General features: G+C 31.5%; 1 pseudogene; it reads right to left on the reverse strand.

The window, feature by feature from the left end:
• The window catches only part of LOC149547001 (2-succinylbenzoate--CoA ligase, chloroplastic/peroxisomal-like), a 34,749-nt pseudogene extending 27,058 nt beyond the window's left edge, over positions 1 to 7,691 (reverse strand).
• Positions 7,692 to 16,007: the final 8,316 nt, after the last annotated feature.

Genomic DNA, 16,007 nt, shown 5'->3' on the forward strand with positions numbered 1-16,007 from the left:
CATGGACATATTTGTCATTTGATATTTATTTTACCTTTCACATATTTGATAAATCATCCAATTCCTAGAGATGTAGAATTAAGGACACTAAATTTTTCATCTATTTTATTAAGTATTTGTAAATAATTACAAATATGACAAACTCATATTCAATGTATTCAAATTATTATTTGTTAAACTTTAGGTTTTTTTGAGTTACTTTCTCTTAGTTCTATTTGTTACAATGCAAAAGGACAAGCTACAAGGAGCACATATCAAGTGTAGTTTCCTAGAATTAAGTGCAATCGAGAAGAGGACCAATAATACAGAATGGAAGTGATGGTATTCAACACCCTAATTTTTTTATTGGAAATGTCACATTGAGTATTGGACATCAATTTAATGATCCAATGTATGTGTAAATATTCCTTTTGGGCTATTTCAATGAGAATCTTTCTTGTTTAGGAGTTGGATTTGAATTTGCATATGCATCCCAACTAAGAGTGGGAGAGGTTAGGAGGTAGCTGGATCAATTGTAGAGAAATGCTAAATATAAGGAATACAATAGAGGTGCTAGTATAGCCCCAAAAATATTTTTGGTGACATGGAGATCATAAATTAAAATCTTGTTGGTTTTAATTGACATATAGAGGCACAACATCAAGTTGAAAAGTGTTTTAAGATTAATTTATTTATAGAATATATTTTGTCACTTCTTATAGTACAATTTTATATTTTCTTGTGTGTCTGAAACTATTCATTTCTATCATTCTATTTTCATCTTCTAAAAGGAAAACATGTAAATTTTATTTCATTAGATCAATAAATGAGGAAATAAAGCTATTATATGACAAATTTTCATCAATGTAGAATAGCATTGGGAAAACTATTAGAATACACAATCTAAAATGGAAGTCCATAGTAGTCGCACATCATTTCTCAACAATATCAATGTTTGAGTTCAGTGAGAAATTATATTGAGCTAGCACAAGAGAAATTTTATATCAATGTCAAATTATTTTTCATTGGGAAATATACATCAATTATAAATCATTTAATACCTAAGTAAGAAGCCATCATAATTTGTTTAAATTTGATACTTTTAGATGAATAGATGAACATGAACATTTAACAAAAAATCAAATCAATCAAACCTAATTTTTGAGACAAAAATGACACATAGTGCATTTTATAATTACCTTGCAATTGGATGATTTCTTAAATAAAGAATTCTAGGTAGATGTTTTTCACATAATATCATCTTCCCCTTGATGACTACCTAGCTGAATAATTCCCATAATGTAAATATATTGCATGGTAAGAAAAGGATAACTATAATCACATAAGATAACTTAGATTACATACTCTTAAGAGTAAATATCTCGTTAACAACATGAACATTATGGAATTCCAAATTTTGATAAATCTATTTTATGGGTCTAGTATCTAGAATAGTATCCAACGAGGAAAAGAAATGATTAAATCTAGATCTATATGGATAGTGGGCAATGAAAGTAGGTTAAATTTTTAAGGTGACAAAGTGGATTTTTTAGGAACTTATATATTCAATGGCAAGTTTGGAACCTTTCAAGGATAGATGTATTCTTTGGATTGGTTATTAGGTTTTGGACTATTAATAGAATGGTAGATGGGTGGATCAAATTGTTCTTCATCCTATATTTTTTTCCTTGATGATTGAACTGTACTATATTTTACTAGTTGGGTATGTGCAGGATCATGGTGGGCCAAAAAGTGGCAATCTAAAAAATATGTAGTTCTAAAATGCCTCAAAGCATTTCAAAATCTATTCCAAAATTTTTCACACCCATCCTAATACTAAGTGAAAACAATTAATACCTTTATAAGACCTACTATATCTTTTGATACCAACCCTATATTGTAACCTTTTTTTAAAAATGTCCTAAAAATGTGTTTTTCGCCTATTCTTGTGTGTTTTTTACTTCAAACATGTAGCTAACAACTATTTTTCACCAAAATTTGAAGAAATGAAAAGAATTTCTTAATAATTTTCTTAGCATTCCATAAATATAAGGTTCATTAAACTATGAGTTCATTAATTACTTATTACTTTTTTTTTCTAATGGAGTTAAGTATAAAGTGTTGATTGACAAACTACATGAAAAAATACTATAACTTTCAAATGGTACAATATAAATTTGAATCCAAATGATGAACCACATTATATGATTATTCTACTATAAGGAAAAAGTAAAAGAAAATTTAAATTTTGTAGAGTTTTGAATTAGTTAAGGTGGTTAGTCAAGAGAGTTTTTTCAGAACAAAAATACTAAAGTAGAAAATTAGTAATTAATAACTTATTTAGAATAGGAAAACCCAAAAAATATGTGTTATATCTAGGCATGAGTCTACTTATTCTATCTAGAATATTATTTCAAAATATTATCATTTTATTTTGACTAAGGTGGTTAGACGTATGTCTACTTCTTATTTTTGTCCTAAAATTCTTGTACTATTGCATTAATATTCAAAATTTTGACCAATGAATTTTTATTTTGTTTCAGATAAAGTCTAGTAGTTTAGAAACTAAATTAAGTTTCCTAGAGATTCTTTTCTCTCAACTTTTTGATAGAAATTTTACGACAAGTAGAAAATTGTATGTCAAGTTGACATAACCCTAATTCACTGAATTTTTATTGCCACTTAAGAGCATAGTTTGGTTTACCATAATCCTGCACATACCCAGTTGTGAATGAACTTGATTAGGTTATATGGATGGAAGTGCTAGTGACTCCTTGTACTACCCACCTATAGTTTTCTTTGCCATTATATTTACCAAACTATGTTTATGCCTATTTCATGGATCTATTAGTTTCAAGGATATTATTTCATAACTTGGACAAGAGATATATCAATGATAATTACTTAGTTGATTATATTTCACATGTTGATTGATGATTATGGTTACTAGTGCATTAATGATACTTTAATGATTTGTAGTTAATAAATGTGATTCCTTTCATAATAGTGTCAAATGATGCTTTAATGATAATTACTTCATATTCGTAATGATGCATTATTTTATCTGAGCATTTGATGTTTAACTTATAATTTTTATGGTAGCAACCCCATACTTGCATGTGTATGATGCATGTGTCTGTTTTATTTGTCTATTTATCATGTTTGATGTGGTTAACAGAGGGAGTCATAGTCACTTGCTAGTCAAGATCTACATAATGTACCACTCCTTGCCATTGCTTGTTTAGTATAGATATATTTATATACATGAATGCGCTCATCTTTTATGTTGAATGTAGGTACTAGGCATCAACTTCCCTAAATTTTCAGGATGAGTGTTCCCTATCACAATAACTCAATAATAAGAATGGGGATATAATGTTCAGGTCCTATCCCAACCATAACCTAAATACTTGTCTTACAAGGAGGACTCATAACTGACTTTCCACCCTTTTGAAAACCTGTGAGTTTATCTTTGTTTGTGTTATTTGATTTTGAGTTTTGGTATGTTTTGGTAATGTTGCTTTTATGTGGATTTCGCTATGTAATTTATTTGGTAAATGATTTATTTATAACATTTGGGTTAATCATATAATTAAATATTATTCGATTAGAAAGAACATTTTAAAGCATGAGAATATTTAATTAATTATAAATTAACTAAATATTTACTTCAATTTAAAAGTTTAATTTAAGAAGTTGAACAAAAAGAGAATTAAAATATTAAAATATTAAAGATTTAATATTGCTTTATTATAAATTTTTTTAATAATTAAATTAGAGTTTCATTTAAACAATGAACTTTGATTATTACTATTAATTTAAATAATAAACTATAATTTAATTAGTGCTTGCACTAATTAATAAACTCGAGAAAAATGAAATATAAAAGAATGAAATTTAAAGATAAAATTATAGATTTAATTGTGGCCTAGTTATATTTATTTAATTCAATGATTATTATATGGGAGTTTTATTTTAATAATAAACTCTAAATAATGTTATTAATTAAATTAATAAATAGATTATTAAACACAATTCAAAAATTAATTCAATATAGAGCTAATTATGTAAATTAATATATTCTGTAATTAAATATCTAAAAGAGTTGTGTGTGAAAAGGTAAAGGTAATAAAGTAATAAACAATAATTGATTAGTGAGTTCCCTCTCGTGATTGCACAATCAAAGCCGTAACTTAGGGGAGAACTCTTTATCAGAGATCTAGAGCTCATTTTGAAATTACACAGGTTTTGGGGAGCTAAATTCGGAATTGAATAAAAAAGAATTGTTGAGAGTTTTGGAGGGTTTGGATTTGCATGCATTTATAGATTGTCTTAGATTTTAGTTGTGGTTTTGAGGTAGTGTTTGAAAACCCATTTTAGAATCTTATTGAAATATTTGTCTACTTTGTGTCTTCCTGGACATTTGCATATTGCTTATTAATTTATTGTATTGATTGTTGAATAAAGAATTATGTTGTAGATTTTGAAAAAGGAAAACTTATTAGTCAAGAAAACTTTATTGAAAAAAATTATAGAAATACTGTAGAAAATTATTGTGATTGTATTCTTATAAATCCCTTTCTAATATCATAAAATTTTGATTATTGAAAATTGGAAGAAAACAATAAATTGAACAGTTAGGGTTTCAACTTTAAATTCGTTGTTAGAACTATGTGATTATTAAGTATTTTCTAAATATAGATGAATATTCTTCTTACATCTAAAATAACTTAATCACAAAATTTATTGAGTAAAGGAAAAAAAAAGAGAGGAAAACATGTTGTAACTAAACTTATGCAAGCATGTGAAAATAAATATGCTAAAAAATAGAAAGGTAAGTATAATATGGTTGCATGCATGTGATAACAAATATGCTAAAAATAGAAAGCTAAGTATAGTACAATTACATGCATGTGAAAAAAAAATGCTAAAAATAGGTAGCTAAGTATAGTACAATTAAATGCATGTGAAAACAAATAAGCTAAAAATAGAAAACTAAGTATAGTATGGTTGCATGCATGTGAAAACAAATATGCTAAAAATAGAAAGCTGAGTATAGTAAGGTTACATGGATGTGAAAACAAAGTATAGTATGCTTGCATGATTTGAGAGATGGGTAAAAGCACAAACCTGTGTCACCTTTTATAAAGAAACGTGATATCAGAATGTGACATTTCAACATTAGTGACAAAAAAATGGTATTTGTGTTTAAAATATGAAGATGATGTAAGCTGATGAAATGTGTAGAATTGGATGAACTTTATGCCTATAATTTTTATAATTTTTTTGAGTAAGAATTTATTCATTTTATTTTATTTTGAAGTCCCTTTTTTAACTATAAAAAATATAAGGTGTAGTTCCCATTAAACAAGTATATGCAAATCATCTTTTTTTGTTTTGATTTGAAAAGATCTTATAGATGACATGTATAGCTAGTGCACAAAAGAAGAAATAATTATTTTTTATTTATATTTTCTTTGTTATAAGTACTCAAGTTCGACCTTATCAGAATCCAATAGTTTTTTTCTCCCGTCAAAAATTTCCTATCAAATCTATACCTTCTTGAAAAAAAATTACATATTCATGAAGAGGATTCTCTTCTCTAGAGATAAATATAATTTTTAAATTTTTTGATATGATTTACTATTTATTTTTCTTTTTTGGGAGAGCATCTTCTGAAATGTTGAAATATCGACTTATAATACTTTGAGATTATAACATATTATAACTAATCAAAACACTCCAAAATTTATACAATGATGATATTGAATCTGAGATCTATAAAAGGGTATTTTTAGTTTTTGAAAAAAATTGAGTTTTGATAGAGAAATGAGATTTGACCAAAACAGGTTTTGGTATCACAAACGATGACACGGATCTATGCTTTTACCTAGATCAAAGACATGTGAAAATATTAATTGCATCTTTATTTTTATTTTATAAAAATATAATTTAATTTTCAAATTTATTCATTTAAAAATAATAATAATAATAATAATTTATTAATTATTAAATAAAATAAATATTATCCATTTAGTTATAAAGTGAATGATTTTGAAATATAAAGCAACCAAAACAAAGGGGTTAGCCCATACAAAAACAAAGTTGGTAACCAACACACTACCAACAAACACCTACAAAAGTAACAGGAGGCAACACGGCCCAATAAACTATACTAACCAAAAAACACTAGTAAAGTCTAGCAAATGTCTATAACAATCCAACCAGCTAATGTTTTGGATAAACACAATAGGTAAAAGTAAGCCAACCCAACCCATATAGCACACAACCATTAACAGAAACAAAAAAACTATAGTACTAAACAAACTATAAAGTTCCAAATAAATTTTTTTTTGCTCAAACAGGCCAACCCAAGTCTTAGTAATAGCTATGAACCAAAAAACTACGTAGTACTAGAAAACAAAAACTAGGATCATTAAATCCCTCATAAATAGACATATTATTTCTCATATTTTTCTTCTCCTTTTCCGGCTAGAAGAACCTGAGCCCAGTCATCAGCAAGAAACTTATAAAGGAGCTTATTTTCTTCCATGTCCATCCCTGATTCATCCTTCTCTTGTGCCAGCAACTGAAGGGTGGAAGTAGTTGCATGAAGGACTTTCAGTGCAAATTTAAAGAATGTGTAGAATCCCTCCTCCAAGGTTTTGACTATTTTTTCTAGCTATACCATCTTTTCATTTCATTCCTTCTCTTTTTCCTTACGTCATTTATCAACCTTTCTAGTTCCCTCATCGGTCTTTGTCAATTGATTTTCATCTTGCAAAACTTGAGGGTTAGTCAAAACATGATATTTTTCCTTTACCAGTGAGGAAATTGTGATGGGGGAAGTGTCCACTTTGTTACTGTCTTCACAAAAAGTAATGGGTTAGAGGGTGAAGCTAGACGACACATGAGTCTCAGTGGTAAACTCTTTGCTAGCTGATGCCTAGGTATTACCAGTAGACACCTAGGTATTATCCACCAAGTTTTCACTTTTTCCTTTTTTCCCTTCCTCTTTTTCTCTCTTGGAGTTAGAGAAATTCTCCTCCTCCAACTCCCTTTCCTTGCTCTTAGAACTCTCCTCTTCCTCCTCTTCCACCCTATATCTTTTTTACTTTTTCTTATAACTAGACTAGGATTTAGCAAGCCTTCCCAACCTTCTCCTACCCTTTCCTCCTCCCTCATTTTTTGATTCTTGAATTTCCACCTCCACTAGTTTTTCAAATGTAATTTTTTTACCACCCTTTTTTTCAAAAGCTGACTTTGATTTTTCCCTTTTCTTTTCATCTCCACCTGTTGATTTTGGTACCTATGCTGGTACTTGAGGGAAATTTTAATGGTGGCACTAGTTGTCAACCATTATAACCCTAGGGGGACAAAGGGCAAGATGGAACTGATAGAGTCTAAAGATCAGGCCTTAGTGGATAATGACAAAATTTAGACCCTTAGTCCTTTTTTCTCTATCATTAACCATATCCTTTAGAGAAAAAAAATGGAATAGAAATGAAATCCCTTTTTCTAAAATGATTAAGCAGTGGAAAATGATAGTAGTAGTAAACTCCAAACCTACCTTCAAGCATAAGGTATTTCATAAGCACTAGGCAGACATCATCCAATGAAGCTGGTAGCTTATCCCTTTTGAAGCCTGCCCTATAACGCATTGGTTCTTCATTTTCTTTGAAAAAATTAATCATACTAGCCTCGTCTGCCATTTTTGTGGCCTTCATTTTTTCCTTTTCATGGACAACCTAGTAGTCATCACTATTACTTCCTTGTTTACTTCAAAATTAATTCCATTTATAGTGACCTTGCACTCATTCCACCCATTCACAAATTGGAGTGCACAATATTCAACATATCCCACCATCAGTTGCATATAGGGAAGAAATCTCCCCTCTTTTAGCAGAAACTAGGTTGTCATTTTGTCTGTTAAATTTTCAATCTTTGATGGTTCTAGTCTATTCAAATCTCTACCCATCTCTTCCTCACTAATTTTTGACCCTCCAACCTCAGTAATTCACATTTGAACTTCTCTATTGTTAGGATTCTTGTAAATATTGATCACCAATATTGCAACAGTTATACAAATAACACTAACAGGGGTTTTAATCTTTTCCTAAACTAGTTTTTGGGATGCTTTGAAATCCTAATCAAAATTATAATGCGATTCACACATACTTAGCATTATTATTCTCACATCCCTCAATTTACTGATAGCCTTGGTACTAAATTTTTTTGTACTTTCCAAAAGGAAGTAATTAAAATTTTTCATTGTGTTACCATTATGGAGAAATAACTACCACCTCAAATCACCTCCATTTATTATCTAATTAGTATGGTGTTGTCTTATTAGTATCCCCTCAAAATTTCTATTAAATTTAGCACATTTCATCTTCCTAGGTATAATATTGCCAAAATTGGTACTTATCTTAATTTGTCTACTCATACTTAACTTTTTCTTCCCTCCTTTACCTTTTCAATCAAGGCCTTGATTTCCTCCTTTAGACTTCTTACGTTTCTCCAACATGTCAATTTCCTTAATTGAAATCCCATGGTGGTAACAACATCTACCACCATATTTCCTTATTTGTATAAATATGTCTCAACTTGACTTTCTCCATCTCATCTATATTATGTCTTATATCCATGATAACATTTAGGATATTCCAGCCTAGTTTGGAAACTCTCTTCACCAAATCAAGGATTAATTTGGAGTCACCTTCAATGGTTATTTCCTTTATATGCATTTCTCTTAACAATTGCAGGCCCTAAAGCAAAGCTATTGCTTCAGCCAGATTATTACTTCCTCCTCCAACATTCCCAGAATAGACTAGCAACACATCTCCATTTCCATCCATCAATACTCCACCCGCCGCTCGTATACCCCCTTTTTTAGCACCGTCAAAATTTAGCTTAAGTTGTGTTAAGGTTGGTGGTTTCCATCCTTTTTTTTGTCCTTTTAAAACCCTGGAGTTGTCAAAATGGTTAAAACCCTCTTGGATAGCCCATCTCTCTGCTATTTGTATTTCTTTTCCACCTGGTTCTTCCTTTGGTAGCTTGCATTTAGGAATCATTATATTTTCCTTCAGCAATTTTTGCATAATTCCCATAACAACCTCCTCCAGTTTTTCCTCCTCCTAAATGATTCTATTGTTTCTTTCTTTGCAAATATGCCAGCAAATATATGGTGGAACACTTTTTGATAGTAGTATTAGTTTAGGGTGATAGAAGGGAAAGTCTTAGATTTCCACAAGTTCACTTAAGTTATCCTTCAACACCCAACATAATCCTTATTTCTCCCAAACAAAGTCCCAAATCTTTAAACTATATGGACATTTTACAAACAGGTGGGAGATATTCTCTTCTTCTTCTTTGCAAAGATAACAAATGTTTGGTACAAATAAAGACCTTTTTTTTTAGATCGTCCAATGTTAGAATTCTACCATGCTGAACAATTCACCAAAAAAAATAATTTTGGGAAGGAGATTACTTATCCAAACTTTGTGCCATGTTAGGGAGTGCAAGTCTTTACTCCATAGATTTTTGTAAGCTAATTTGACTATAAAATTACCACTAGGAGTTAAGTCCCATACCACTTTATCCTCATGAATTAGAATTGGAATTCATTATGCTTCCATCAATTTGTCTAGTTCTTTAAGAAGATGAATATCCTCTTGGGAATATGTATCATTTTTCAATTTCTTCCACCTTCTCCCCTACTCAATATAGTCTGCCACTCTCTATCCCATCTCCTTCAATTTCTCCATTAGTCTTCTAAATTTACTGTAAACTAGTAGTTTCCCTCCCAACCAATTATCCTCCCAGAACCTAATTTTATGCCCATTTTCCAAAATCCATCTTACCCTTTCCCTTAGTAGTCCCTTTCTTCTAATAATATTCATTCAAATTATGGAACCTCCCAGGAGATCATTATTAAAACGATTATGGGTGAATAAGGAGTTTGAGACATATTTAGCTTTCATGATATTGTTCCAATCTATATTTTCTTCTCCTAGTCTCCATCCAACTTTCATAAGGAGAGCATTATTTAAGTCTCAAAGTCTTCTAACTTCCAATTCCCCCCTCTCCTTTGGTTTACAAACCTCCTCCTAGTTGACAAGGTTTAATTTGTTCTTATCTTTTGTTCCTGACCAAAGAAAGTTCTTCTATATTTTCTCATTTTTGTCTGCCATGTTTTGATTAATTTTAAAAAGGGACAAAAAATAAATTGGGATGCCTTAGAGGGCCATAGAGAGTAATTGTAATTTACTAGCATTACTTAGAATCTTCCCTTTCCAACCTGCTAGCTTCTTTTGGGTTCTTTCAATAATAGTGTTCCAAAATTAATTGGTCACTTCCCTAGTTGTTAATGATAGTCCAAGATATGTGTCTGGGAGGTTGGCTAACTAAACACCTAATATGTTCTTTATCTTCCTCTGCATAATAGGCTTAGTATTAAAAAAATATAGCTTACTTTTGGAGTAATTTATTTTCTTCGCTAAACTTTCTTCATAATTTTTAAGAATACTCTTCCATGCCTTGGCTTCCATTATAGAGGATTCAACAAAAAAAAATGTGTCATCCACAAATTGTTGTAACACTTCAGTATCAGTAGTAGTTGTAGGTTTTATTCCTTTCATACATCCTATATTAACCAACTTAGAAAATGATCTCCCTAACACATCTTCTACCATAGTAAAAGGATAAGGAGATACCGAGTCACCCTGTCTTAGTCCTCTTTCCACAAAAAAATTACCCCAAGGAGAGCCATTTAAAAGGATAGCATACTAAACTGTCCCTACCATCATCTTAATAAGATTTATGACTCTACCATTAAACCCCACTCTTTCAAGCACATCATAAATGAAGTCCCACTTTACCTTATCATATGCCCCAAAGATATCTAGCTTGAAAGCCATACTAGGTTTTTAATTCTTTTCCAAAGAATGTATGATTTCATGAGTAGCTATTTCAGCATCTAGGATTTGTCTACCTGATACAAACCCCTTTTGTGGTGTTCCTGTACTACTTTCAAGGAAAGGCTTAATCCTATTCACTAACACTTTAGCAAATATCTTATACACTATGTTACAGAGGCTTAGAGGTCTAAGGTCTAGTAGACTCAAGGGTGTTGGGTCTTGGGGACCAAGGAAATAAAGGTTTTATTTATCATTTTTAGCATCTTCCCTATTTTGAAGAAATCTATGGTGGCCCATATTAGTTCATCTTTAACGATCTCCCAAAATTGATTGAAAATGTTGGGGGGAAGCCATCAGGTACTAGGGCCTTGTAGGCATTCATTGAAAACACAACCCTTTTTACTTCCTCTTTTATGATGTTTCCTAGAATGCTACTATTTTCCCATCTCCTAGCACTCGTGGGATCATGTTTATCAAACTTCTTCTGATAACCCAATTTCCAATATTATTATCCTTTTTATAGGCCTTACAAAAATATTCTACTGCATGTCTTCCCATCTCCTCTTGATCCTTATATTCTCTTCCCCTTCTCCTTCCAACCTTTTCATCATGTTTCTTCTTTTATGATTGGAAGCTAACCTATGGAGGAAAGTGGTTCTCCTATCTCCCTCAGTTAACCATTGAACCCTCAATCTTTGCTTTCAAAAAATTCCCTCCCTTAAAATGATGTCCTTCCTTTTTTTTCTATATTCTTCCTCCTCCTGAGTAATAGTATCCAGATTATTACCCTCAACAATCTCTTTTTACAATTTTTTAAGTTTTTCATCCACTTCACTTTTAATCTTGAACACATCTCCAAAGGAACTTTTAGCCCAACCCTTAACGTTCCTCCTTATATTATCTAACTTCTACATTAGTATGTACACAGTAGTACCATCTATCTTTATATTCTACCATTCTTGGATTGAATCTTTGAATTCTAGGTGGGATTTGCACACAATTTCATATCTAAATGGTTTTGATCCTCCCCCTAAACCATCCTCCCAATAAAAAACTAAAGGGGAATTACTAGAGGTAGTTCTTGTGAGATTCTCCAAAAGGGAATTAGCTAATCGGTCCCAATACCCTAACACCATTAGTTTATCCAATCTTACTTGGATGAGATCTCTTCCTTTTCTATTATTAGTCCACATGAATGGGTTTCCTCTTAAATCAACATCAATAAAATCCATTATTCCCATAAAGTCCTAAAGATCTTACAAGCTTTAAGGGTTGTCTGTATTTCCCTGTAATTTTTCTGAGTGATAGAGGGTGGTATTAAAATCTCCTGTACACGTTAATTTTTCATCCTTCATGGTTTCTATAATCCTTTCTATATTTTTATAAGTTTCATTCCTCCCTACCTTGTTGTTAGAAGCATAAATGTTTATAAGCCCCCATTTTTTATTACTAGTTTGGAACTCAATTAGTACCAAAAATTTGTCCTTCCATATCTCAGTCCTAGTCATAGAGCATAGGTTCCACATGGTTGCAATACCCCTGAGGCTCCATCAACATCCATATTTATGATGTTAGCCCCTGGCCAGACATGACTTACTAGTCTAAAAAAATTAGCACTAGACATTTTTGTTTCTTAAATTAACACACAATCAATTTTTTCCTAAAATATACTGTACTTTAGAGCATATTGCTTCTAGCAGTTGTTTAACCCCCTTAGGTTCCAAGAATGGAATTTCATTTCTTACCTCTTGTTATAGTCTCCAATGTAATTTTCTTACCACTGGCCACGTCCCTTGCTGGTTGTTTTGTCCTGGTTGCTCTACTAGTCAGTCTTCCAACTATCCCACAAGTTCCTACATCTAGTTTCTTCCCCCCCTTTTCTTCCTTTTTTGAACTTACCATTCCCCATTATCACCCTCTTGCAGTGAAGTAGAACTTGGTTCCTTTTCAGCCTTCTCCAAACATGCGATCACCTTTGCAGCAATCTTTATTCAGAGGCCTTTATCACTATTAGAGGAGTGCACACCCATTCCTAGGTACCACTATCTGCCTCAATTTACTTCTACATGCACCTGTCAGCCAGACTTTTGGGCAAACTAGGAAGGGAGTGGTGTGCCACTATTTCACCTTCCTCCATCATTTCTCCTTCCTTAAGTCCCCAGCAAGGTGAACTTATTAATTCCTCTGTGTCACATCTGAATGGATATTCTTCCATTTTCCTATTCTCCTCTAGAGCTTCCCTTACTTCAGGTACACTCTACCCCTCGACTCTCTTAGTAGGGGTATCCTAAATCATGTTATCCTCCATATTTGGATAGAAACAACCCTTTCCTCTAGTCTTTGGGCTTCCAAGGGTTCCCTGGTAACCACTTTCACTATTCTAGGAGATCCTTCTTTTTGTTTTTGTTTTTTCATTTGGGCTTTGCAGTCAACAATAAGATGTTCAAATTGCTCACATTTCTGAAAAAAAAGTGTAGCATTCTTATACTTTATGGGTTTGTATTTCTCTCCCCATTTAGCTTTTAGAGTAGCCATAGTTGGGGGAGTTTGATTTAATGCCACATTAACATAGAATCTAGCAAACAGCAATCAAGATTTTTACATTGTCACTTTGTCTGTAGTCACAAAGTGACCAAAGGAATTTCCTATCCACTTTAGGATCTTCTCATCCCAAAATTTGAGCAGTAATCTAGGTAGCCTTACCTAGATAGGAGCTAGCTTGTTAAGTTCTACACTAGCATCAAATCTTGGGTGCCACATTGTTAGTGCAAGACAATGTTTCCCATAATACCAAGTTCTCGAGAGTATAAAAATTGCATCCTCCTTTCATAGAATTTAAAATCGAATAGGCCACTTGGAATGGCTAACCCACTTACACACCATCTCTATCATGGGTCTAAAGGCCACAAATCTCCCCACCACACAAATATTTAAACCAGAGGTAACACGCTCTACCCAAGCATCTAGGAGGGAGATCACTGGCCCATTAGAATTATGAGCAATCTTTGGTTCCTCATTAGAAACATTAACCACTTGGGAACCCATAAGAGCATTCTTTCAACCTCCTAGGGTCCCATTTGTCATCTTTTGTCCACTCTCCATGAGGCGACCAGTAGATTCACCTTTTTCTGAGAAGGGTCTGAAAGATTCCTCCCCACCCCCTTGTCAGTCTCACACCACTCTTTCTTTACCTCTAGATCTCTATGTAAGGTTAACACCATCTACAAAGTAGGGCAAGATGGAGGTCTAGAGGCTTAGGGCCTGCCATGGACAAATTTAAATTCAAACTTCAAAAGAGTGGCAACAGGTTGCAGAGTGGTTACAAGTTTAAGATACCTTTATAAAGTGAATGTTAGTATTAGTGATTATTTAAGTTTAATTAAACTCCTAGTTGCATATAAATTATTTTATAATTATTAATGCAGAAGGGAACCTATTAAATAAAAAAATATTATTTTATTATATTTTAAAAGAAGTTGCAGTAGAGTTCACTTTGTAATCATTTAGTTAATAACTATCTAATTTTATGAGAAAAAATATAAATAATTAAATTAAATTTATAATTGTATCTCTAGTTGCATTATGAATTAAAGGAGAAGTAAATATTAAGATTAGACTTAAATAGAAGCAAAATTAATATTTTAGGAATGAAATTGATATTGGCATGTACTCTAGTAGTATACATTTATGATATTACTTAAATCATTTATGATTTAAGATTATTGAAATTAATAACATGATAATATTGCATGATATTTAATATGCACAAAAAGATTGGATACTTATATATTTATTGTTTTAAATCAGAATATTAGCATAAAAATTTATATTAATATGTATATTCTTACTTTATTTCTAAACACACCCTTATGATCCAAACTAAACAAGAGAAATTGGTGGAATTAAATCATGTGGCTGAAAACTACGTGTTTTCTAATATTTTATTTATAGTCTTTTGATGATTATTTTCTTGATAGTTTTTCTTTGTGGGTTGTTGAGTTGGCCAAGTTAGGATGTACACTAGAGGCATTTGGGGAGATTTCTTTTATGATTATTCTAGGTTTCCATAATACATCAAGATAATCACACTACTTTTTTTCTAATAAGAGTACTCTATCCATTTTGAGAACTATCTATTCCACTATTAAAATACATATGAATTATCAACCCAAGGACTTAGGACTTGAAATGGGTCAGCACAGTATATGCACCAAGTTCATTTAAGAGTCTGAACACCTACACTATAGGAAAGTAAAATGCATGAAAGGAATATATACCACTAATATAGAATAATAAGCATACTTATATTATCAAAAATGAATTGTAGAAACTACAAAAAAAGGAATTCTAGACTAGTTAATAGTTCAAATATCCACTATGACAATTTTACACAAGTGCTGCAGGGACTTTCACAATAACTATGCTATAGGACTAATATAGTAAATCTATCTTAAATAGGAAATTACAAGAAACAAATATACTCTACCTAAATCTATTCCACCTCCCAAGTGGGACCCCTTAGTTGGCTTCAACTAAGAAAACAACACATAATCTAAAATCACTTTCTCATTAGAATTCTTCTTTTCTAACATGAGTAAACAATTCATAAAGAACAGAGAAAACAACTTCAAAATCTTCAAATCCCCAAAATAACTCTAACTTTCCATATATATAGAGGATTGGAACTTATTACAAAACATAACATAAAAACTCATGACCAAACATCATTAGTAGAAAAAGGGCAGGATGTCAACCATGACTTTTAGAACATTGATTGAGTAATAGAATAATGGTCTACAGATAATGTAACAAGTTGGCTTTCTGAAATAACTCCTTTCATAGACACGGCCTATCACCTAGAACTAATCTATGCTTGTCATGCTATGATCAGTCTTCATTACTCCTTTAATACAGTGCTTGCCACTCTTCACACTACTTCTACATTTTCTAAAGATTAGCAGCATTCGAACATATACAACAACATTTCTATTGCCATTCAAATATTAAAACATAGTTTAAAAAAATTATATGAAATACTACACTTTATATATAATATTAAGCAAGGTACATCATACCCACTATCCATAGGTTAAATAGGTTCTAGATGCA

Source organism: Cupressus sempervirens, chromosome 7 (assembly GCF_028749045.1).
Source record: "Cupressus sempervirens isolate cs-2001-9-10 chromosome 7, ASM2874904v1, whole genome shotgun sequence".
NCBI classification, from domain to species: Eukaryota; Viridiplantae; Streptophyta; class Pinopsida; order Cupressales; family Cupressaceae; genus Cupressus; species Cupressus sempervirens.